Below are 25,482 nucleotides of genomic sequence, written 5' to 3'. Positions count from 1 at the left end.
ACATGCATACACTAAGACATGCACATGGGCAACATACACATGAGCACAAAAACACATGCATGCATACATACATACACAAAACAAATACACACTCATAACACATATCCTTCGATGGTAGATTTAATGCTTCCAATTGTCCAAAGAACTATGGGAGCCAAGTTTAGTGCAAAAGGAGCATAAACTGGCTTTAATAGAAATAATGGCACTTATAAAATATTAAGTCCACTCCTTCTTTGTTAGTAAATTCATCAGTCATTTACTTTTAAACAACTCAGTGTAGTGCTACTATTTTAAGTTAAAAGAAAACTTTTACAGAGGTATTTGTCAAGTTTGGCGTGTAAATGTGACTTGGTGAAAAAGGGTACATTTAAGATTAGTGGAGTAGATGCTCCTAGCATGCTGGATAGCCAGCAGGATTACAATTTTCTGTAAAAATCCTATTCTAGAGCAAATGTTTATAAAAATCCTGAGGAAAAATCAAAATCTAATGGGTAAATGGTGATTTACATTGATTCAGAAAGATTACCATTGACATCTCAGCCAAAACTATTTGCTATGTTATAAAATCTCCCTCATTTTAAAAATCATAATTTGATGTCATTTGAAAGACACATGTCAACCCTGTAGTGAGCTACCAATTTAATGTGTATATATACATATTTCTATATCGTATACATTGCATCATTTATATATTACATTAATATTTGTTAATATACATATATTTTCAATAATGTATTATTGAATACATTATTGAAATTACTGAATAAAAATAATATATTATTTTCCATAATAAATTTCAATGCATAATACACTTAACAATTTTACTTAAAGTAAATCAGAATTCTACTTGTACTATTTGCCACAATCTATTATAAAGTATTTTTAAATATTAAAACTGAAGTTCGCAAAAATATTCTTTGGCCTTTCACGTTCTTATTTTGAAGAAAATAACTTCTTTTTAGTCTAAATCAATAGATATTATTGTATATACTTCAAGCAATTTTTCTCATTTTTTATTTCTCTTCTGAATCTTTTGCTATGAAGCAGGTTAAGTAGAAATTCATGAATTGTGTCACTAGAAATTTTGCTAAGAAGCAGGTTAAGTACAAATTCATGAATTATATCATTAGAAAATGTGTATTTGTTTTACATTAAGACAATAGTAATAAAAAACACATTTAATAAACATCTTTTTTCCTGCAATTTCTCTAAAATTACTATAGCTATTATCTAACCACTTTAAAAATATGCATAAACCCAAAATTAAAAATTAAAAATTAGAGCTCTGAATGGCTATACAATATCATTAAAATTATATTTGGAGTCTCTGACTCCAATAAAGTTGATTTTAGTAGATGTAAGCAGAATGGTACACTAATATCAGCAGTGGTAGTTGTCACCATACAATTTTCTGTCTCAAGAAATGATGTAAAGACTTGGATAAATTACCTTCAATGTATACCAAAAAATACTCTGATTATCCTTCACTCCCCTCCTTGAAAAGGAAAAAGAAAAGAAAAAAAAAAGAGAAAACCTTTATAAATTTAAACCTCAGAAAGGGAAAGGGCAGAGTGATAAGTTGTAATGCTTCCTAAATGCGATGGTGTCCCATTTGCTTTCTAATATTTTTTAATTTCTTTTTAAAAATTGTGATAGAAACATATAAAAGTTTTGGATTATTTCTTTTTTTTTTTTTTTTTTTTTGAGGCGGAGTCTCGCTCTGTCGCCCAGGCTGGAGTGCAGTGGCGCAATCTTGGCTCACTGCAAGCTCCGCCTCCCGGGTTCACGCCATTCTCCTGCCTCAGCTCCCAAGTAGCTGGGACTACAGGCGCCCGCCACCTCGCCCGGCTAGTTTTTTGTATTTTTAGTAGAGACGGGGTTTCACCATGTTAGCCAGGATGGTCTCGATCTCCTGACCTCGTGATCCGCCCGTCTCGGCCTCCCAAAGTGCTGGGATTACAGGCTTGAGCCACCGCGCCCGGCCAGATTATTATATTTCTAAGAAGGAGAAAAGTTTATATAAATTACAAATGAGCTGAGAAAAGAGAAAGATCAATTTCAAAGCAGCAGATGTGTGAATATTCCTTGCTTAAAACCAAATAAGGAACCACAGTTAATGATCAAAAATTCTTAAACACAAAAGTGTAATGTCAATGTTTTTATCTCCACAGTGAAGATGCTGTATGTGTAGAATTAACATGGCAAAAGTGAAAGAAAAAATACTAAGTCAGTTATTAAAGAGACTGCCCATAGATGAATTTTATAGGAATGGTCCTTAAGGAAAATAAAAGGGAACCTGATTCACTTTTATCATGATGAAAGGAGGAGGTTGAGAAATTCTCACCATAGAAAATGACTACAGAGCTTTATAAAACTGTCAAAAACAGTCACGTAAATGTTTGGGAACTGTAAAAGATGTACATAACAAATCAAGGAGTGTTTATTCACAAAAATGACTAAACTTCGAATAGTAACAGTGAGAGCATGTGGCATTCTTATTGGCGATGTTCCTATCCACACCTCATCTTTTTTGGCAAAGGGGTTCAACCAGGAAGAGCAGACCTTGAAAATTAGCAGTCTAATTGCTACTGCTAGTGGGGACTCACTTAAAGCACTGTCAGTTAAAGTGATAATCTCAGTGACACATGAACATGCAGGGCCAGCAGTTGTATTAGCCTGAGATTGAAATCCTGTTTGAAGCAAACAGCAAGGCGACCGCCAGGGAATTTCCGAGGAGTTCGAGCTGGCTTGATAAACTCTCTACATATCCTAGGTTGTCCCAAGCCTCAGCTGATGCACAACAGAGCCTGAAGGAGGCCCAAGCTCCCCAAGCCAGAAAAGCCTAGAACATGACGCACTGAGTGGAAGTGTTAAAGCTTCACCTTGTCACGCTGGCCACTGGGAGGCAGGGACCAGTTTCAGTGAAGGCACTCAAACCCATCATCCAAATCCCAGCTTTTGCTTCTAGCAAAAGCTGGCCAGGAACTGGGGCCTGGGCTGGGTGTGAGTGCCTTCACTAAAATCAGCCCCTGGCCAGGTCCAGCTGGCCAGGAATTGCTGGGCCCATCTGCACTGCACTCCTTGGGGAGCCCAAGTAGGAGAAACTCAGACCAAGCCAGCCCTCCCCACTCAAGTGCTGGTTCCCATTCCTGACGCCTCCACACACAGTGCCCTTTTCCCCTCCCCTCCCTGTGGTGCCCACTATTCCCTCTCTGCTAGTCCCAGGTAGTCTCTGCAACACAGAACATGAGTGTCCAGGCCAGGGAACCACAGTGGGTGTGGGGACCCTGCTGGGCCCAAGAGTGCTCAAGCGTACTCGAAGAGGAGCAGGAGATCACCCTCTAGAGCTTTAAGTCCGGGAAGAATAGAACGATCCCTTCCTTGGAGTCCACCAGAAAGAAGGAGGCCACCACTGTCACTGCCTCCTCAGCCCGCCAACCCCGCTGGCAATATAGCCCCCAATAGCACCCCTAACCTGCCCTCTGCTGCCAGCCCTGTAGCCCCTGGATAGCACGCCCAACACACCCTACAGCTGCAGGAAATGTAACCCCGAATACCCCCCTGCCCCCAGGCCCCGAGCTCGCAGACAGTGTTAGCACCCGATGGTGCCCACAACCTGACCCACCCACAGGTGTTACTGCACTAGACAGCGCCCCAAACCCGCCCTCCCCCACCCTGCTATAAGCAGCGCAGCTCCTGATAGTGCACCCCCATTCACGGGCAGTGCAGCACCCGACGATGCTCCTGAACCACCCGACGATGCCCCTGAACCACCCCTCACTGCCAACACTGTAGCTCCAGCTAACTCCACCCAACCCGCCCCCTGCCACGAGCAGTGCACCAGAAGATAGCGCCCTTAACCCATCCACTGCCACTTGCAGTACATGTTAGTGTACACGACCTGCCTCCCATGACCACCCCCGCCACCGTAGCTCCCACTCCACCACCAGCAATGCAACCCCAGAGAGTGCCCCCAACCAGACCAATGCCACAGGTAGGTAGCCTTGCGCAGTGAGCCCCAATAGGACACCCAACCTTTGCCCAGAAGGACAGTGCAGCCCTGGATAACTCACCTATCCCGCCACATTTGTACCACTCTGGCCGAGCTTCAGTCTCTGATGTCACCACCCACCGCAGCGAGGCGACCCGCGGTGGCGCAGGCTCCAGCCTCCAGCATGCAGTGGTGCTTCTTCTCGTCTTCCAGCTTGGTAGGAGAAACTCCCACTGCTAGCTGCCCTCCTAGTGCTCTGTCACCACCACCAACAACAGCGAAACAGGGCCTCAGGCTCTGGACTCCAGGCTCTGGGCTCCAGGCTCCTACAGGTGGCAAGTGACTTCCAGTTCTCTAAGCTGGGATGTAACGGCTCAGCAGGCTGACAAGAGTCTGAAATGACCTGAAACCGCTTCAACATGCTTTATATACTAAGGTGCCGCACACGCGGATGCTGGAATACATGTTTTGATTGGATGAGAGAAAACCTCTACGCCTACTATGATTGGACTTTATTTTCATGCTGTGATTGGTTGTCTTCAGACTTGTTCTCATCCAATCAAAACACGATAATAAAGTCCAATCCGAGTAAGCCTGGAGTTTTTTTCCCATCCAATCAGAACATGCAGTCAAAGACGCTCCACGTGCATAACCTCAGTATATAAAAGAGGCTGAAGGAGAGGCAGGGTGTTTTAGTTTCTGTATCTTCCTGTGAAGCTGGTCAGTTCCCGACTTAGAAGATGAGGAGAAGGGGAGACGAGGAGAAGGGAGTCACACCCCGTATGCTGGAGGCTTGAGTCGCCACACTACTGGGCGGCTCGCCTCGCTGCGGTTGGCGGTGGCGGTGACGGAGAGGCTGGAGCGGTAGGAGGAGGAAAATAGTTTCGGGATAGATAGACGGAGTGGGGCAAAGAGGGCGGTTAGTGACAAAGGGAAAAAGGGATAGCGAGGAGGAGAAGACATTGCAAAAAGACAGTGGGGAAAAATGTTTTTGGGTAGATGGAGGCGGAAAACCGGTGGGGAGCGGGAGGGAGGGAAGGTTTTGCAGAAAGACTATGGGTAAAAAGTTCATGGGCAGATGGGAGAGGAAAAAGATGGTGACGGGTGGAAAACGGCGGCGAGCAGTAGTGAGAGAAGATTCTGAGAAAAGATGGTGGGGAGAAAAGTTTTTGGGTTGATAAAGAAGCAAAAGAAGGTAGCAAATGGGAGAAGGAAAAAGAGGGTAGCCAGCCGGAGGAAGAGAAGGTTTAGTGAAGAGACAGTGGCAGAAAAGAAAGATGGTGAAGAAAGAAAAGACGGTGAGTAAAAAGTGTTTGGGTAGATGGACGGGGGAAAGAGGTTGACGAGGAGGAGAAAAGAGGTGGCGAGAAGGAGCGGGGAAAGGAGGTTGTGGAAAAGGGAAAATTGTGGTAGATAGAGGGCAAAAAAGGGTGGCAAGCAGGATAGGGGAGAGAAGAGGACGAGTGAGAAGCGGGGAAGACTTCGTGAAAAGACAGTGGGGGAAATTTTGGGGGTAGATGGAGGGGGAAAAGAGGGAAGTGAGAAGGAGTGGGAAGAAGGCTTTGAGAAAAGACTGGGGAAATGTTTTTGGGTAGTTGGAGAAGTGAAAGAGAATGGCAAGGAGGAGCCGGGGGAAGACGATGAGGAAAACAGTTTTTGGGTAGATGAAGGAGGAAAAGAGGGTGGTGAGCAGTAGGAGTGGGGAGAAGTCTTTGGGAAAAGACGGGGAAAATGTGTTTGCTTAGATGAAGGAGCAAAAGGGGGTGATGAGAGCGGGAGGGGAAAAAGAGGGTGGCCAGGGAGAAGGGGAAAATGCGGTGGGAAAAAACAGTGGTGAAAGTGTTGGGTAGATGGATGGGGAACAGCACGGTGAGCAGGAGAGTAGAGGAAGCTTTGCGATGGTAAGGAAAAAATGGTGGTGAAAAAGTTTGGGGGTAGTTGGGGGAAGAAAAAGGGTGGCGAGAGGGAGGGGGCCAAATGAGGTCGGGAAAAGAAGGTGGGGAAATAATGGTGGGGGACAAAAGTTTTGGGTAGATTTTTTAAAATAAGATTATTTGTATTTTTGCTTTTGAGTAGTTTGAGTTCTTTATATATTTTGTGTATTAACCCCTTGCCTGAGGCATAGTTTGCAAATACTTCCATTCTCTGGTTTCTTCATTCCACTGATTGCTTCCTCTGCTTTGCAGAAACTTTTAATTTAATGTAATTACGTTTCTGCTTTTGTTGCTTGTGCTTTTGATGTTTACTTGAAATTTCATTGTCCTAACCAATTTCATGAAGCATTTATCCTATGTTTTCTTCTTTGGGTAGTTTCATAGTTTCGGGTCCTACATTTAAATCTTCATTTTGAGTAGATTTTTGTATATGGGAAGATAACAGCCTAGATGTATTTTTGTACATGTGGATATTGAGCTTTCCTAGCACAGTTTATTGAAGCTACTGTCCTTCCCCAGTGTGTGTGCTTGGTGCCTTTGTTAAAAGTGAGTTGACCGTAGATGTGTGAGTTTATTTCTGATTTCTCTATTCCGTTTCACTTGTCTGTATCTGTCATTTGTTTGTCTCCTTCTCACCCCAACTCCTTTTATTGATAGTACCATGCTGTTTTGATAGTACCATGCTTACTATAGATTTGTAGTATATTTTGAATCAGGTAGTGTGATGCCTCCAACTTTTCTTTTTATTCCAGATTCTTTTGTCTATCTGAGGTATTTTGAATTTCCATGTGAATTTTAAGATTGTTTTTTCCTATTTCAATGAAGAAAGTGTTTTGTAATTGAACACAGATTGCATTGATTCTGTAGATCACATTGGGTGATATAGATATTTTAACATTATTCTAGTGCATGGACATGGATATCTTTCCATTTACTTGTGTTGTCTGCTTTAATACCTTTCATCTATGTTTTATAGTTTTCGTTGTGGGATCTCTTGCCTTTTTGGGTAACTTTATCCATAGATAACCTTTTTTTCTAATGAAATAGCTTTCTTGATTTTTTTCTTAGACATTTCACTACTGGTGCATGGGCATGCTACTCATTTTTATATATTGATATTGTATCTTGGAACTTGACTAAATTTCTCATTTCTAGTAGGCTTTTTGTGGAATCTTTAGGGTACTCTCTGTATATGTTCATGTCACGTGGAAACAGACAATTTGACTCCATTTTTTCTAATGTGGATGCCTTTTATTGCATTCTCCTAATTGTTCTAGCTAGGACTTCCAGTACTATGATCAATAAAAGTGGTGTAAAAGTAGCCACACTTGTTCCAGAGCTTAGAGGAAGAGCTTTTAATTTTTCCCTATTGATGATGATGTTAGCTGTGGGTTTCTCATATATGGCTTTTATTGTGCTGAGATATGTTCCTTCTGTTACTCATGTTGAGTTTTTATCATGAAGGAATGTTGATTTTTATTTTTTTCAGCATCTACTGAAATGATTATATGGTTTTCGTTCTTGATTTGCTGAATGTGATGTCGCACATTTATTTGTGTTTAGTGAATCGTCTTCATATTCCTGGGATGAAACCCACTTGATCATGGCAGATTATCTGTTTATTGTGTTGTCAAATGCAATTTCCAACTATTTCGTTGAGAATTTCCTGCACCTGTGTTTATCCTGGATATTGGCCTGTGGTTTTCTTTTTGTGTTGTGTCCCAGTATGATTTTTGTACCAGGGTCACGCTGTCCTCATAGAACAAGTTTCGAAGCCATCCTTCCTCTTCATTTTAGGGGGAATATTTTGAGTAAAATTGGTATTAGCTCTTTTAAAAATGTTTGGTAATTTAGCAGGAAAACCATGATTCTAGCGTTTTCTTCGCCGGGAGGCTTTTTATGACCGCTTTAATTGCATTACTCATTATTGGTCTATTCAGGTTTTTTATTTTTATTTTTCATCATTCTATTTTGGGAATTCGTTATGTGTCTAGAAATTTATTCACTTCTAAATCTCAGTCCTTCATATTTTTGTGTTATCAATTGCAATGTCTCCTTTTTTATCTACGATTTTGTTTTCTTCTTTGTATCTTTAGTTAAAGCTTGTCAGTTTTGAATTTATTTTTTCTAAAACACCCCGGCTCTTTGTCCCATTGACTTTTTGTGGTTTTTGTTTCTATTTTAAAATTTTTTTTCTAATCTTTATGATATTTTTTCTACTAATTCTAGCATTTGACTGTTCTTGTTTTGCTCATTACTGGAGGTGTACTGTCAGGATGGCTATTTGAGATCCTTCTATTTTTCTGATGTGGGCATTTATAGTTCTGCACTTTTCCTCTTAGAATTGTCTTTGCTGCATCCCACAGGATTTGTTGTGTTTCTATTCTTATGTTTCAATAAATGTTTAATTTCCTTTTTTTTCATTTATTGGTTCATGAGCATGTATTTCAATTTCCATGTATTTGTACAGTTTTTAAAGTTCCTCCTGTTACTGATTTCTACTACTACTACACTCAGGTCAGAAAAGACACTTGATATGAATTCAGTTTTTAAAAATGTGTTGGGACTTGTTTTTTGGCCTGACACATAATCTGTCCTGTGGAATAATCCACGTGCTACTCAGTAGAATGTGCTTTGTGCAGTTGTGGAGTGGAAAACTGTGAAAATGTCTGTTAGGTCCATTCTGTATAGAGTACAGTTTAGCTGATGACGTTTTGTTGTCTGGATGATCTGTCCATTGACGGTAGTGGGGTGTTGATGATAGTGGAGTGTTGAGGTACTCTATTGTATTGCAGTCCATCTGTCCTTTAAGGCCTGTTAATATTTGCATCTGTGTTTAGGTGCTTGAGTGTTGGTTGCATATGCACTTATAATTGTTAGGCAGCTGTTTACTTCTTTCTCATTATATAATTTTTATTTTTTATTTTTTGACTTAAAGTTTATTTTATCTAAGTATAGCTGCTACTGCTTTTTTTGTTTCCATTTGTATGGGATATCTTTTATCATCCCTTCACTTTCAGTCTGTGTATGTCTTTAAAGGTGAACTGAGTTTCTTGTAGGCAGTATAAAATTGGGTCTTCTAATCCATTCAGCCACTGTGTCTTATTTTAATTCATTTATATTCAGGATTATCACAGGTAAAAACAGACTACTGCCATTTTTACTTGTTTTATGGTTGTTTTGCTACTCTTTTTTCTTTTGTTATTTCTCCCTTCCCTGTTTCTCTTCTTTCTGATCTCTTTTTCTTCCTTTCTTTTCTTTCCTCCTTGCCTTCCTTCCTGTCTTTATTTGTAGTGAAGTAATATTTTTGTGGTAGTGTGTGTTTTAATTCCTTTTCATGTTTAGGGTGTTTATTGATTTTTGTTTTCTGGTTACCATGAAGCTAAACAACATAAGTATAGCAAGTTACTTTAAACCGAGGAAAATATAACTTTGGTCTCAGCTACTCAGGAGGCTCAGGTGGGAGGATTGTTTGAGCCTGGGAGGCCGAGGTTGCAGTGAGCTGAGAGCGCAGCTGCACTCTCCATCCTGGGTGACAGAGTAAGACAATGTATCATTAAATAAGTAGATAAATAAATACATAAATAAAAATACAATAGCTTATATTTTGAGATGATGATATATTAAAGTGTAAAGAAGAAAGTCAAAATCATTCATAATCTCATTACCCAAATATTTCTAATGTTTTGGTACATGTGCTTCCTAATTCATAACCCCCTCTCTCACACACACAAATGTACACATAAAATCTATACACTTTACACACAGATATAGTTTTATTGTAACATTTTTGGAAACATGGTTTTGTAATTTTTTGTTTAAAAATATTGCAATGACTTGTGATGAATATATAAAATATTAATTTTAAGATTTTGTTTTCTGCCCTTTGGGGTGGCAGGTTCACTTCTCACTGAAATGAATGGTCTAAGTGTCTTTTATTTTTCTTCTCTCCTCTAAGCTGTTGCTTTTGGAAGGGGCGTCTGGATCTGCCTCCTGTTTACTTGGGGGAAAACACATAGTATTGTGGGGTTATGAAGACTTGTTGCCTGCACACTGGCTATAGTTCTGAAAATAAAGGTAATGTAAGAGTTTTTGTCCTGTGATTAATACTAAGATGTAACTAAAGTGGTTTTAGATCATAGTTACAAAAGATTTAGATGTAACTGTGTTTTAGATCATTGTAGCCAATGATTTAGATATAACTCTGTGTGTACCTTTTAATTAAGAGCTCAAGATTTCTGTGCAGTATGTTCATTGCTTTATCTGTAGATGCATAAAACCTGATAGTGGGTAAGGTAAGAAAATGGATAGGTTTTACTATCACAAAGAAAAGGTATTATCCATACACTCTTGCCAAGGAGGCATGGATTACCTAAATTGGCTTCTGGATATTTGAGTTTGGGTATGATAGCCTTAAGTTGAATTTTTTGGTTACTGTTGATAATATTTATTTTAGTAATTGATTGTGTTTAGTAACTGATTGTGTTACTGAGCTCTACTGTCCTAAAAGCAAAAATGAAGAGGTTCAAGGGAGCACAAATTGCTAACATCTCCTTTAAAGAAATAGGCTAGCTTAAAAATTTTTTTACAGAGCCTTACAGTATTACAAGTGAGTTTATTACAGTATTACATGTCAAGAAAAATGGCAGAAGCTCTCTTAACTGACTTGCCAGATGGATTAGATCTCTCCATTCACTCAATAAAATGTCCAGGCCAGTGCCATGGCCCACTGAACCCACGGGGCTGGTCGGCTCTGCTTGATACATCTGTGCACTGCTGCTCTCACCAGGGGAGCTGCAGGCTCGCCAGGAGTCAGTCTTGCTCCCAAACCGGTTTGTTAATTGTAACTGGTACTTATCATTGTGATAATACCATTAAATCTTCCATAACTGATGAAATAGGAATTTTAAAAAAAAAAATAGTTGCCATTAAGAAGTTGAATGTTTTAGAAACACTCAATGAAGTGAGTGTGTCTAAGAAACTGGTGTTCATCAGTGTGGGATTGAGAGTCTGTTCCTCCCACCCCTTCCTTTCCCAACCTGAATGGGGGAGCCTTCCTGAGCACTGTACTGCCTCCCATGGGTGACCTTGGGGGTTACATTAACTTACTATGTTTGTGTCAGTGCATAGAGCATTTCCTGGCATGGAGTAAATGCCGTGTGTGTGTGTGTGTGTGTGTGTGTGTGTGTGTATGACCTGTTACGGTTTTTGAGAAACAGCACAGCATAGCTTAATGATTAGCAACAAGGACTCTGGAACTGCATTGTCTGAACTCAACCCCCAATCCTGGTTCCTCCATTGGTAACTTGTGTGGCCTTGGACAAGTTACTTAATATCTCTGTGGTCATAATAAGTGAAGAGGAAAATAGTCTACCTTGCAGGGTTATTGTATAGATCAAATAAGACAATATTTCTAAAGCACTTAAGGCACTTCCATTTTTGGAGGGGGCTTTTTATTTTTTAACTTTTAGGTTCAGGGGTACATGTACAGGTTTGTTATATAGGTAAACTGCATGTTATGTGGGTTTGGCATCCAGACTATTTTGTCACCCAGATAATAAGCATAGTACCCGATTGGTGGTTTTTTAATCCTCTCCTTCCTCCCATCCTCCACCCTCAAGTAGGCCCCAGTGTCTGTTGCTGCCTTCTTTGTGACCATGTGTTCTCAGTGTTTATCACTAATAAGTGAGAATGTACAGGATTTGATTTTCTGTTGCTATGGCTGTTCGCTTAGGATACTGGCCTCCAGCTTTGTTGCTGCAAAGGACAGGATCTTGCTATTTTTTTATGGCTGCATAGTATTCTGTGGTGTATGTGTATCACGTTTTGTTTATCCAGTCTACTGTTGATGGGCGTTTTGGTTGATTCCATGTCTTTGCCAATGTGAATAGTGCTGTGATTAACACACATATATATGTATCTGAATCATGCATTAATCATGTAGAAGGATTTATTTTCCTTTGAGTATACAGCCAAAAATGGGATTTCTGGGTCAAATGGTACTTCTGTTGTAAGATCTTTGAGAAATTCCCACACTGTTTTCCACAATGGCTGAACAAATTCATATCTTCAGCACTGTGTAAGCATTCCATCTTCTCCACGACCTTTCCGGAATCTGTTATTTTTTCTGCTTAATTATAGCCATTCTGATAGGTGTGAGATGGTATCTATTAATAGCTTGTCCATTAATAGCTTTCTGCTCTTCCTCTCTCCATCAGTGGCAGAAGGTGGGAAATTTGTGGGCTGAATTACTATTGCTGAAAGTGCTTAACTAGTTTAAGGAGATGCAGTTTAAGAGAATTTGTCAGATAAAGGTGACGTTAGTTGCTTCTCATGTGGTGGTTGGGCATTGCTTAGGCTGAGTGTTTTTCTTGAACTTTCTGTAGGTTAAAAGGCTTGGAACAAGTTACTAAGGCTACTATGCTTGGTCACTTTCTTCCAGTGTTGCTGACCTCCGTGATACATTGAAAGTTGCAGACTCAGATCATGGTCGATACCCTGATGCCTCAGTTAATGCAGCTGGGACTCTATGCCAGCCAGGTATGATCCTTGGTGTGCCAAAGTGAACTGCTTTTTTGCCAACCCGCTTCACAGGGCAACTGTTTGCTTTCACTGAAGTAAACTGGATTTGCAGACTAACTGCAGTCGTTTAGCAAGTGTTCATTTTCGATCAGCTGTAAATGCTGATATATAATGCCACTAAAAACCTACCATTTTAGTTTGTCTCCTCAGTCGTTGCCAGCTAATAGTAACTAATATAAATGGTGTATTCCATTCCAGCATGAAATAAAATAATGTTAAGTGTCTTAAGTAGCGTAGCATTTCTTAGTGAAGGAGGGCAGACTAGGATTATAAAAAGATGATTTCAGAGAGAATTTTAAGTTTGACTCTCATACCATTCAGATAATTGACAGTAGCATTGACAGGCGTGATGATGGTTTCGTGTTTCAGACAACTTGCGGCTTGAAGTCCAGTGTCCATTTTCTGCTGAGGTGGGCTATTCCCCATGTGGTGCACCAGACAGGAAGCACAGGCTGTTCTCTGATGAGAGGTAATGGATGCTGCTTCCTTTCAGGAACCCTCTTCTTGTTTTCTTCCGGTGAGAGCCTAGTACTTCTTTTTTTTATACTTTAAGTTCTAGGGTACATGTGCACAGCATGCAGGTTTGTTACATATGTATACATGAGCCATTTTGGTGTGCTGCACCCATTAACTCATCATTTATATTAGGTATATCTCCTAATGCTATCCCTCCACCTTCCCCCCTTCCCCATCCCCACAATAGGACCTGGTGTGTGATGTTCCCCTTCCTGTGTCCAAGTGATCTCATTGTTCAATTCCTACCTATGAGTGAGAACATGTGGTATTTGGTTTTCTGTTCTTGTGATAGTTTGCTGAGAGTGATGGTTTCCAGCTGCATCCGTGTCCCTACAAAGGACATGAACTCATCCTTTTTCGTGGCTGCATAGTATTCCGTGGTGTATATATGCCACATTTTCTTAATCTAGTCTGTCACTGATGGACATTTGGGTTGATTCCAAGTCTTTGTTGTTATGAGTAGTGCCACAATAAACATACATGTGCATGTGTCTTTATAGCAGCATGACTTATAATCCTTTGGGTATATCCCCAGTAATAGGATGGCTGGGTCGAATGGTATATCTAGTTCTAGATCCTTGAGGAATCGCCACACAGTTTTCCTAGTACTCCTTTTATGACAATGATTTTTGGCGAGAATTATGTAACTGTGAAAAGAAAAAGACTTGGAATTCAAAATTTTTAGATAACTGTAGAATTGCTTTGTAGATTTGTAGGAACTGGTTAGAGTAAATATCCCCATGGGTCAAGAGCTCAGTTCAAAATTGGTCTGAAATTCTCATGCGCTGATAGTTGGAATGTGAAATACTATGACATTGGCAGACAGTTTGGATGTTTTTTAAAAAGTTAAACATAGACCTACTATATGATCCAACTATTTCAGTTTTAGGTATTTGCACAATAGAAAAGAAAGCATAGCTCTTAGAAAGGCTTTTATATTAATGTTCATAACAGTTTGCGTTAGAAGAGCCCCAAACTGGAAACAAACTAAATCTTCATCAATAAGAGAATGGATAAACAAATTGTGATATAGTCATAGGAAAGACACTAATCAAGGAATGAACTATTGTTACATAGAGAAGCGTGTATATAATCTCAAAATACTTAATGATGAGTGAAAGAAGCCGCTTCCCCTTAGGTCACATACTATGTTATTTTGTTTATATAAAACTAATATCTAGTGGCAGGCAGCAAATAAATGATCACCTGGGGAAGAAATTGAGAGATTACAAAGAAGAAGAAAAAGGAAACTAATGGGTGTACACAAATGTCCAAATTTATCAAGTTGTATGCTTTAAATATGTGTAATTTATCATATCAATAATGTTGCTTTAAAGCTGTCTTTTTAAAAAATTGGTCAGAACGGGAAGATTTCCTGGGTTTCTCTAGAGCAGTGTGCTGTGGAATGGAACTTTTTGCAGTGAGGGAAACTCTCTGTGCTGCCTAGTGCCAAAGCCACAGGTTGTTTTTGAGAACCTGCCATATATATGGCTAATGTGATTGAGGAGGCATTTTAAATTTTACTTCCTTTAAATTCAGTTTGATTGAAATGGCCACATGTGACTAGTAGCTACTGTATTGGACAGTGGGGCTGAAAGCATAAAAGAATTCCATGGCAGCTAGATTTAAGTCTTAAAAGCGTTTGTGTTCCACAGTCTCAAGCTCCATGAGAATTCAATTATAGCAGGTTAGAGAACCTTTAAAGGCACCTTTGTTTAGTCAAAATTACAGTGAAAAGTAGATATGTCGAATCATGGAGTTTTCATCAGTTGGCACGTACATATCAACAAAAGGAAATTTTTACAGGATACTTATCCTGTGGGATATGGGAAGTGGCCAGTCTTAAAGTCCCTTCATGGTATCTTTTTTTTTTTTTTTTTTGAGACAGAGTCTCTCTGTCATGCCCAGGGTGGAGTGTAATGGCATGCTCTCGGCTTGCTGCAACCTCCGCCTCCCAGGTTGAAGTGATTCTCCTGTCTCAGTCTCTGAAGTAGTTGGGGTTACAGGTATGTGCCATCATGCCCAGCTAATTTTTGTATTTTTAGTAGAGATGGGGTTTCAGCATGTTGGCCAGGCTGGTCTCGAACTCCTGACCTTGGGTGATCTGCCTGACTCCACCTCCCAAAGTACTGGGATTACAGGTGCGAGCCACCGTGTCCAGCCTTTTGCATAACTTTAAATGAGAATTGGTCAGGTCTTTTCCTGAATATCAATTGGGCTTCTCCCTTGAAAAAATAGGGAAAAATGAAAATATATCTCTGCCTCATGTCCAAGAAAAAGGCAAAAATGAAACAAAAGTAAATATATTTAACAACAAAGAAGAAAAAACCCTTAAATATAGGAATTTAAAAATGTTTCTGATCGCCACTGATATCAAGCATTTAAAAGCCCCAGTAGTGTTACCATACTGCAAGCAAGCTGTAGAAAATTAAAGGACAATTTAATGTATATGTTGTTTTTTCTTTCCTTGGCTGCTAAGCTAAATCGCTTTCTGTTTTTCTCTTCAGAATGTTAGAAGAGGCCAGGTGCGGTGGCTCACGCCTATAATGCCAGCACTTTGGGGAGGCTGAGGTGGTGGGGATTACCTGAAGTCAGGAGTTCGAGACCAGCCTTGCCATCATGGTAAAATCCTGTCTCCACTAAAAATACAAAGTTGAACTGAGCGTGGTGGTGGTGGGTTCCTGTAATCCCAGCTACTTGCGAGGCGAAGGCGGAAGAATTGCTTGAGCATGGGAGGCAGAGGTTGCAGTGAGCCGAGATCGCAGCATTGCAGCTAGATTTGGCGACAAAAATGAGACTTAGTCTTGAAAAAAAAACAAAAAAAAAGAGGAATGTTAGAAGAGAAGGGAAGAGCCAGGCTTTCTCATGGGTTTAAAGATTCCTGCTTCATGGACTGCTGGGAAGTCTGGAAACAGTCCACCTGCTCAGAGACAACTGTAAATTTAAAGAAAATGGTTCATATCCCAGCAGCTCACTGCCTGTATATTAGATTTGATAGCAGATGCTTTTCACAAGTTGCTGGGACTACAGGCATATGCCACGATGAGTGGCTGATTTTTGTATTTTTTGTAAAGATAGAGTTTCAATATATTGCCCAGGTCTGTCCTGCATTCCTCGGCTTAAGCATGAGTCATCACATTCAGCCTCATTTAATTTTTAATTTTTTAATTTAAATTTTATCAAGGTAGTATATGTACACAACTGTAAAGGCGAGAAACTACAGTGGTTCCTACTCTGTCCGTTCTCCCCAGAGGCAGCACCTGCCTTTGCATCTGAGCTTTTTTCCAGCGTGTGCCCTTGATTCCAGGTAATAGGCATATGCTCTGAGCTTTTTTCCAGCGTGTACCTGATTCTAGGTCATAAGCATCTTCTCTGAGCCAAGGCGGGTATATTACTGGAGGTCAGGAGTTCAAGACCAGCCCAGCCAACATGATGAAACTACGTCTCTACTAAAAATACAAAGTTATCTGGGTGTGGTGGTGTGTGCTTTTAATCCCAGCTATTTGGGAGAGGCTGAGGCGGAAGAATCGCTTGAACCCGGGAAGGGGAGGTTGTAGTGAGCAGAGATCATGCCATTGACTCCAGCCTGGGCAAAAAGAGCAAAGCTGCATCCCAAAAAGAAATTATTTCTAAGCCTCATTTGCTGCCTTACTTTGTACAGTATTCGATATAATACAATTTTAGTATTACAAAACAATTTGGTTACTTCCTTGGAATTCGTTTTAGTGGTGTGCTTTCTCTGCATAGTCAGATGCACGTGTCTAGCAGTAATGACTTCTTTCATTGTGAAATTAGGGCTTTGTTAAGATTTGTTTTAGTTATGTCAAAGCTGCTTGATTACAGCATGCCAACTGTAATTTCCTAGCTACTTTTCCAAGAACTATAATAATCAGGTATTAGCTTCTCTTGGTCGTATCTCCTTGATGTGTAAATCAAGGATGAATAAACTTTGAGTCCTGAGTATGCTACCAGTGAGAATAAGCTATGCAATGCTAGTAAGTATGACTGTTAAGCCTAAGGTACAGGAAGAGAAGAGAGAAAATACAAGAAAGAAGTAAAGTCAGTAATGGTGGTAAGAGAGAAGATCACAGTTTGGAGAGGATTGTTTTATGGTGGTTGACTTAAATGTCTGGTTACTCCTTCCTTGATTTTTGATAGCATCTTCCTATAGCTATATCTCATAGTGAAATTATGGTCTGAATATACTTTTTTTCTTCTTATTGGTATTTGTTTCCTCAGTTTCTTAATAGCCACAGAATTGAAAATGGAAAACTTATTTTATTTCAGGGAATGCAGCTTAATCTCCAGGCTTTGTTGTCGCTGTATAGGTTCTTTGCTTCTGCTCTGATTTCTGTATCTTTGCCTGTTAGGAAAAAGGTAAGTGATTAAGGAGAGAGAAATCATATTGAGATTGAAATATGTTATTTTTGTTAAAGTTAACTTACAGATTTCAACTAAAATGCTTACAGCCTACTGTTTTACTGTCTAGTATTGTGTTACTGCTTTGGGGAAGTTTACTTTTTCGGGATTGGCACTTCGTGTTGATCCCGTTTGGTGCATTTCATAGATTGCTGATCAGAAAAATAAAGGCATTTGTATGAGTGTTAAGGAATTCATAATATATTTTCAATTAATGAGCAGTTTTAGACTTTATGTCGCTCCAATTTATGGGTACCTACTCTCTTGTACTTTATATCCAAATTTACAGATCTATTTTAAGAATTCAGAGAATCTATGGAAGATGGCTCTGCTTGCCATGAAGAAACCAGGGACCTTCTCCAGAACCTCTGAAGTTGATGTTAGGTCCAGCTGGTGGTGTTTGTCCTCTAATAATAGTAAGTATCTAAAGCCCAAACAAGTTGCATGGCTTTCTTTTGTTAAATCCAAATAATAACCATTGAGATCTTAGAGGAGATTATAGGTATTTAAATACATGTCAATTACCCAGGATTCTGTGTAAACCATATTCCCATTTAATTGAAACACAGTAACAGCTGCTTTTATATTTATGCTTTGTAGTCTGTTTTGTCCATTGATAGATTGTTTTATTATCTTTCTTTAGAAATTGAATTCTCTCTCAGTTATACCAGTGCTCAATTCTAGTAGCTACACTAAAGAATATGGAAAAAAAGAGATGAGTCTTTCTGATTGTCTAAATAGAAGTGGATCATTTCCACTAGAACAATTTCAGAGCTTTCCCCAACTTTTACAGAATATACATTGCTTAGAGGTGTGTGACTGGACCATGTGCTTCTTTGCATTTTCTGTTTGAACCGTATGGCCTTTTTGTTTTTTTAAGACAGGGTCTTACTCTGTCACCCAGGCAGTAACACAGTCATGGTTCACTGCTGCCTTGAACTCCTGGGCCTATGTAATCCTTCCACCTCAGCCTTCCAAGTACCTGGGACTATAGATGTGCATCACCACGCCTGGCTAATTTTTCAAAAAAATTATATCAGGCCAGCCTCGGTGGCTTATGCTGGTAATCCCAACACTTTGGGAAGCCAAGGCGGGCAGATCACTTGAGGTGTCAGGGGTTCAAGACCACAAACACCAGCCTGGCCAACATGGTGAAATCCTATCTCTACCAAAAAATGCAGAAATTAGCTGAGCATGGTGCACACCTGTACTTCCAGCTACTCAGGAGGCGGAAGCATGAGAATTGCTTGAACTTGGGAGGCAGAAGTTGGAGTGAGCCGAGATCCCGCCACTGTTCTCCAGCCTGGTTGACAGAGTGAGACTCTGTCTCAAAAAAAAAAAAAAAATTTTTTTAAATATGTTGTCCAGTCTGGTCTCAAACTCCTGGGCTCAAGTGATCCTCCTGCTTCAGCCTCCCACAGTGTTGCAATTATAGGCATGAGCCACCATGTCTAGCCTATTTTTGTTACATATTTTCAGATGTTGATCGGTGGCACTGTTACTGCAGCTGTCTTCTCAGATGGGCTCAGTGCTAAACAACTCTCTGCTGCTTCAGTATATTAACTCTGTTATAGATGAGTCAGTCTTGCTGAGGTATTATTACTGGTTGAGTCAAACATTACAAGAAGGTAAGAATTGAGGGAGGATGGGACAAGATAGTTTACAAATGGATTTCTTTTATAAGGGTGTGCCAAATTCTAGACAAGAGGAGCCTTCGTATGCTATAATTATGTCTATGGTAATCATATATTTAGAGCATGAATGTTTCTGTTGTAATTTTAAGGTAGTAAGAAGGGAGAGGGATTATGTTAAGGAAACACTACTGGATGGCCACCAAAACTCACTGGGTGGCTCTATTTTGATGACTATCACTATCCAAGGATTTTTCATCTTTGTATGTCCAGAAACTTGCTGTTAGGCCCCCAGAGTCATCCCGTTAATGGTAATGAAACTCAGGAGACTAATGTATAAGCCAGAGTATCAGTTTATTATAAAATGAATTATTTCTGGTAAGCAAAATGCTCATATCTGCCAACTAGAATCTCCCGCCTCTGCTATCTGCATGTATGGGAACAAGGTTTGTCAGTAGAAGGTTTCTTAATTATAGAATTAAAGGAAACGGCAGTGAGAAGTCTTTCCTCCAGGCCATACTAAAGCCTGGGCATTTCATTGCTCCAGTGGTGCTGTGGGGCGGTGGGAAGATAGCATTTCTTTTGACCACATTGAGTGTTTCTTTACTGGATAAGCAAGTCCTGACTCTTCTGGTGGTTGAAGTTGCTTTTGGTTGGTTCCAGGCCAATTCTTCTTCTACTCTGAATCTTTTAAATGGAATATGATACTGTTTATTAGATTTCCACTTACTAAATTTCAATGTTTCTTACATTATACCCAGCCTACCCTAATTGACATCTAGAGTGTTCTAAAACTTTCAATTCAGATGTTTATACTTGCTTGGATGACTATGTGATATAAAGTTTATCTTATTCATTATATGTGAATTCTCTCCATTTGTTTTTTCACTATAAGCTTTTCCCTATATTACCAAGTTGTTGAGGAACATCTCACTGTCACCTCCATCTATCTGTTTTCGTCTACATTATGAGTTAGTTAGGATGTACGAGACTAATGGCTTTTTTGCTTTGTCACTTATTTGTCACTTTGGTGATAATTTTGTTTTGTGCACTTTTTTATTGTGGTACAGCTAGATGCTTATATTTAGTGTTCCTGCTCTAGAATGTATTTGGTACAAGGTGAATAATTATGAACATGGAAAAGAATTTACCAACTTCCTGGACACTTCATGAGGGCAGAGTCCTTCTTACAAGAAAGAGTTCACTTGATTCTTCCACACTCCACCACTCTTTACTAAAATTTATTTAGATATCCATTGATAGTCTTTTTCTTGCCCAAGTGTGGTAGCTCACACCTGTAATCTCTGCAGTTTCAGTTTGGAGGCTGAGGCGGGTTGGGCAACATGGCAAAACCCCATGTCTACAAAGAATACAAAAATTTGCCAGGCATGGTGGCATATATCTGTTGTCCCAGCTACTCAGGAGGATGAGGTAGGAGGATCACTTGAGCTTAGGAGGTCGAGGGTGCAGTGACCTGTAGTTGTGCCACTGCACTACAGCCTAGGTGACAGAGTGAGATCCTGTCTCAAAAACAGCAACAACAAAAACATTTTTTAAGTACCTGACATCATTTGTAAATAATATTTGTTCAATTTGAAACTCTTTATAAAGAAAGCTGAGTTGGACATTTATCTTTACACTGTTGGATTTGAAGAAAGAATATGTTATATTATGCAAATAAAAGGGAAAAGCCTGTAGTTGAGGAGAACAAACTGAAGATATAATTAAATGTATTCAGTTAATTGAATTAGTAATGTAAATTTCATAAGGTTACTACTTATATTCTTATAATCAACAAACATTTTTTGAGCATCAGATAAATTCCAGCCAATGGACTGTTTGGTCTGGGTAACCCTGAGTTGTATTTTAAGCTGCAGCTTAGGTATCAGCACCATCAAGGAGCCTTCAGTTACTGCCCAGTGTGGGTTAGCTCCTTGTTCCATGTGCTTCCATGGCTGCCTGTGCTTACCTCTGTGGTGACACTTTCAGCATCCATTTTTCCACTCGTTATGAGCTCCCAGCAGGCAGAAACCATGTCAAACTCTTCTTCATGTATAAATGTTTAGCTTAATTGATAAATGTTTGTGGAGTAATTCTTTGACTTTTTTTTTTTAATGAGACAAGGTCTGTCTTTGTTGCCCAGGCTAGAGTGCACTGGCACAATCAGGGCTTACTACAGCCTTGATGTCATGGGCTCAATTGATCCTCCCCACTCAGTCTAGTAGCTAGGCTACAGGTGTGCACCACCACTCCTGGCTAGTCTTTTCTGTTGTTTTTTTGTGGGGGTTTTTTTTGTATTTTTTTGTAAAAGCGGGATTTTGCCGTATTGCCCAGGCTGGTCTCAAACTCCTGGACTGAAGCATTCCTTCTGCCTTGGTCTCCTAAAGTGCTGAGATTACAGACATGAGCCACCACACCCAGCCCAAGTTTTAGGGATTTGTTGTGAAACCATTTAATTGGAAGCTGGGTTCAGACGATAGTAGTGAGGATATCAATTTAGGTTGACGTTTACGTTTCCTACTTGGGAAGACGGATGGCTTTCACTGAGAAAAGGAATATAAGAGGAGCAGTCTGGGAAGGAAAGATGTGCCTAACGTGCAGGTTTGTTACATATGTATACTTGTGCCATGTTGGTATGCTGCACCCATCGACTCGTCAGCACCCATCAATTTGTCATTTATATCAGGTATAACTCCCAATGCAATCCCTCCCCACTCCCCCTACCCATGAAAGGCCCCGGTGTGTGATGTTCCCCTTCCCGAGTCCAAGTGATCTCATTGTTCAGTTCCCACCTATGAGTGAGAACATGCGGTGTTTGGTTTTCTGTTCTTGCGATAGTTTGCTAAGAATGATGGTTTCCAGCTGCATCCATGTCCCTACAAAGGACACAAACTCATCCTTTTTTATGGCTGCATAGTATTCCATGGTGTATATGTGCCACATTTTCTTAATCCAGTCTGTCACTGATGGACATTTGGGTTGATTCCAAGTCTTTGCTATTGTGAATAGTGCCACAATGAACATATGTGTGCATGTGTCTTTATAGCAGCATGATTTATAACCCTTTGGGTATATACCCAGTAATGGGATGGCTGGGTCATATGGTACTTCTAGTTCTAGATCCTTGAGGAATCGCCACACTGTTTTCCACAATGGTTGAACTAGGACTGTAAAGTGTTTTTGTTTCTCCATATCCTCTCCAGCACCTGTTGTTTCCTTTTTTATGTTGTTGACTTTTTAATGAATACCAAATTTATTGAGCGTCTTTAGCATGAAAGGCTGTTGAATTTTGTCAAAAGCCTTTTCTGCATATATTGAGATAATCATGTGGTTCTTGTCTTTGGTTCTGTTTATATGCTGGATTACATTTATTGATTTGCGAATGTTGAACCAGCCTTGCATCCCAGGGATGAAGCCCACTTGATCATGGTGGATAAACTTTTTGATGTGCTGTTGAATCCAGTTTGCCAGTATTTTATTGAGGATTTTTGCATCGATGTTCATCAGGGATATTGGTCTAAAATTCTCTATTTTTGTTGTGTCTCTGCCAGGCTTTGGTATCAGGATGATGTTGGCCTCATAAAATGAGTTAGGGAGGATTCCCTCTTTTTCTATTGATTGGAATAGTTTCAGAAGGAATGGTACCAGCTCTTTCTTGTACCTCTGGTAGAATTCAGCTGTGAATCCATCTGGTCCTGGACTTTTTTTGGTTGGTAGGCTATTAATTATAGCCTCAATTTCAGAGCCTGCTATTGGTCTATTCAGGGATTCAACTTCTTCCTGGTTTAGTCTTGGAAGAGTCTAAGTGTCCAGGAAATTATCCATTTCTTCTAGATTTTCTAGTTGATTTGCGTAGAGGTGTTCATAGTATTCTCTGATGGTAGTTTGTATTTCTGCGGAGTCGGTGGTGACATCCCCTTTATCATTTTTTATTGCGTCTATTTGATTCCTCTCTCTTCTTTATTAGTCTTGTTAGTGGTCTGTCAATTTTGTTGATCTTTTCAAAAAACCAACTCCTGGATTCATTGATTTTTTGGAGGGTTTTTTGTGTCTCTATCTCCTTCAGTTCTGCTCTGATCTTAGTTATTTCTTGCCTTCTGCTAGCTTTTGAATGTGTTTGCTCTTGGCTTCTCCAGTTCTTTTAATTGTGATGTCAGAGTGTCAATTTTAGATCTTTCCAGCTTTCTCTTTTGGGCATTTAGTGCTATAAGTTTCCGTCTACACACTGCTTTAAATGTGTCCCAGAGATTCTGGTATGTTGTATCTTTGTTCTCATTGGTTTCAAAGAACATCTTTATTTCTGCCTTCATTTCGTTATGTACCCAGTAGTCATTCAGGAGCAGGTTGTTCAGTTTCCATGTAGTTGAGCGGTTTTCATTGAGTTTCTTAGTCCTGAGTTCTAGTTTGATTGCACTGTGGTCTGAGAGACAGTTTGTTATAATTTCTGTTCTTGTACATTTGCTGAGGAGTGCTTTACTTCCAATTATGTGGTCAATTTTGGAATAAGTGTGATGTGGTGCTGAGAAGAATGTATATTCTGTTGATTTGGGGTGGAGAGTTCTATAGATGTCTATTAGGTCTGCTTGCTGCAGAGATGAGTTCAATTCCTGGATATCCTTGTTAACTTTCTGTCTTGTTGATCTGTCTAATGTTGACAGTGGGGTGCTGAAGTCTCCCATTATTATTGTATGGGAGTCTAAGTCTCTTTGTAAGTCTCTAAGGACTTGCTTTATGAATCTGGGTGCTCCTGTATTGGGTGCATATATATTTAGGAGAGTTAGCTCTTCCTGTTGAATTGATCCCTTTACCATTATGTAGTGGCCTTCTTTGTCTCTTTTGATCTTTGATGGTTTAAAGTCTGTTTTATCAGAGACTAGGATTGCAACCCCTGCTTTTTTTTGTTCTCCATTTGCTTGGTAGATCTTCCTCCATCCCTTTATTTTGAGCCTATGTATGTCTCTGCATGTGAGATGGGTCTCCTGAATACAGCAGATTGATGGGTCTTGACTCTTTACCCGGTTTGCCAGTCTGTGTCTTCGAATTGGAGCATTTAGTCCATTGACATTTAAGGTTAATATTGTTATGTGTGAACTTGATCCTGTCATTATGATATTAACTGGTTATTTTGCTCGTTAGTTGATGCAGTTTCTTCCTAGCCTCGATGGTCTTTACATTTTGACATGTTTTTGCAATGGCTGGTACCGGTTGTTCCTTTCCATGTTTAGGGCTTCCTTCAGGGTCTCTTGTAAGGCTGGCCTGGTGGTGACAAAATCTCTAAGCATTTGCTTATCTGTAAAGGATTTTATTTCTCCTTCACTGATGAAACTTAGTTTGGCTGGATATGAAATTCTGGGTGGAAAATTCTTTTCTTTAAGAACGTTGACTATTGGCCCCCACTCTCTTCTGGCTTGTAGAGTTTCTGCCGAGAGATCTGCTGTCTTAGTCTGATGGGCTTCCCTTTGTGGGTAACCCGACCTTTCTCTCTGGCTGCCCTTAAGATTTTTTCCTTCATTTCAACTTTGGTGAATCTGGCAATTATGTGTCTTGGAGTTGCTCTTCTGGAGGAGTATCTTTGTGGCGTTCTCTGTATTTCCTGAATTTGAATGTTGGCCTGCCCTACTAGGTTGGGGAAGTTCTCCTGGATGATATCCTGAAGAGTGTTTTCCAACTTGGTTCCATTTTCCCCCTCACTTTCAGGCACCCCAATCAGACGTAGATTTGGTCTTTTTACATAATCCCATACTTCTTGCGGGCTTTGTTCATTTCTTTTTCTTCTTTTTTCTTTTGGTTTCTCTTCTTACTTCATTTCATTCATTTGATCCTCAATCGCTGATACTCTTTCAGCTTGTGCATTTGTCACGTATTTCTCGTGTCAGGTTTTCATCTCTGTCATTTCGTTTATGATCTTCTCTGTATTAATTACCCTAGCTATCAATTCTTACACTCTTTTTTCAAGATTTTTAGTTTCTTTGTGCTGGTATGTAATTCCTCCTTTAGGTCTGAGAAGTTTGATGGACTGAAGCCTTCTTCTCTCATCTCGTCAAAGTCATTCTCCATCCAGCTTTGATCCGTTGCTGGCGATGAGCTGCGCTCCTTTGCAGGGGGAGATGCGCTCTTATTTTTTGAATTTCCAGCTTTTCTGCCCTGCTTTTTCCCCATCTTTGTGGTTTTATCTGCCTCTGGTCTTTGATGATGGTGACGTACTGGTGGGGTTTTGGTATAGGTGTCCTTCCTGTTTGATAGTTTTCCTTCTAACAGTCAGGACCCTCAGCTGTAGGTCTGTTGGAGATTGCTTGAGGTCCACTCCAGACCCTGTTTGCCTGGGTATCAGCAGCAGAGGCTGCAGAAGATAGAATACTGCTGAACAGCGAGTGTACCTGTCTGATTCTTACTTTGGAAGCTTCCTCTC

At 40.0% G+C, this 25,482-nt stretch overlaps 1 long non-coding RNA gene across 1 annotated transcript in view; it reads left to right on the top strand.

Annotated features, from left to right (window-relative positions):
* Nucleotides 1-4,599: 4,599 nt before the first annotated feature.
* The window catches only part of LOC117083009, a 36,080-nt gene continuing 15,197 nt past the window's right edge, over nucleotides 4,600-25,482 (top strand). Inside the window, exons 1-2 of the long non-coding RNA XR_004436898.1 lie at nucleotides 4,600-4,855; nucleotides 9,884-10,002. This is a non-coding gene — a long non-coding RNA (uncharacterized LOC117083009). The remainder of the gene's footprint in view (nucleotides 4,856-9,883; nucleotides 10,003-25,482) is intronic.

The sequence above is a fragment of the Trachypithecus francoisi genome, unplaced genomic scaffold (assembly GCF_009764315.1).
Source record: "Trachypithecus francoisi isolate TF-2019V2 unplaced genomic scaffold, Tfra_2.0 Contig00275_ERROPOS151986, whole genome shotgun sequence".
Taxonomy (NCBI): Eukaryota; Metazoa; Chordata; class Mammalia; order Primates; family Cercopithecidae; genus Trachypithecus; species Trachypithecus francoisi.
Note: the sequence above shows the minus strand (reverse complement) of the source record. Positions and strands in the feature narration are given on the sequence as shown.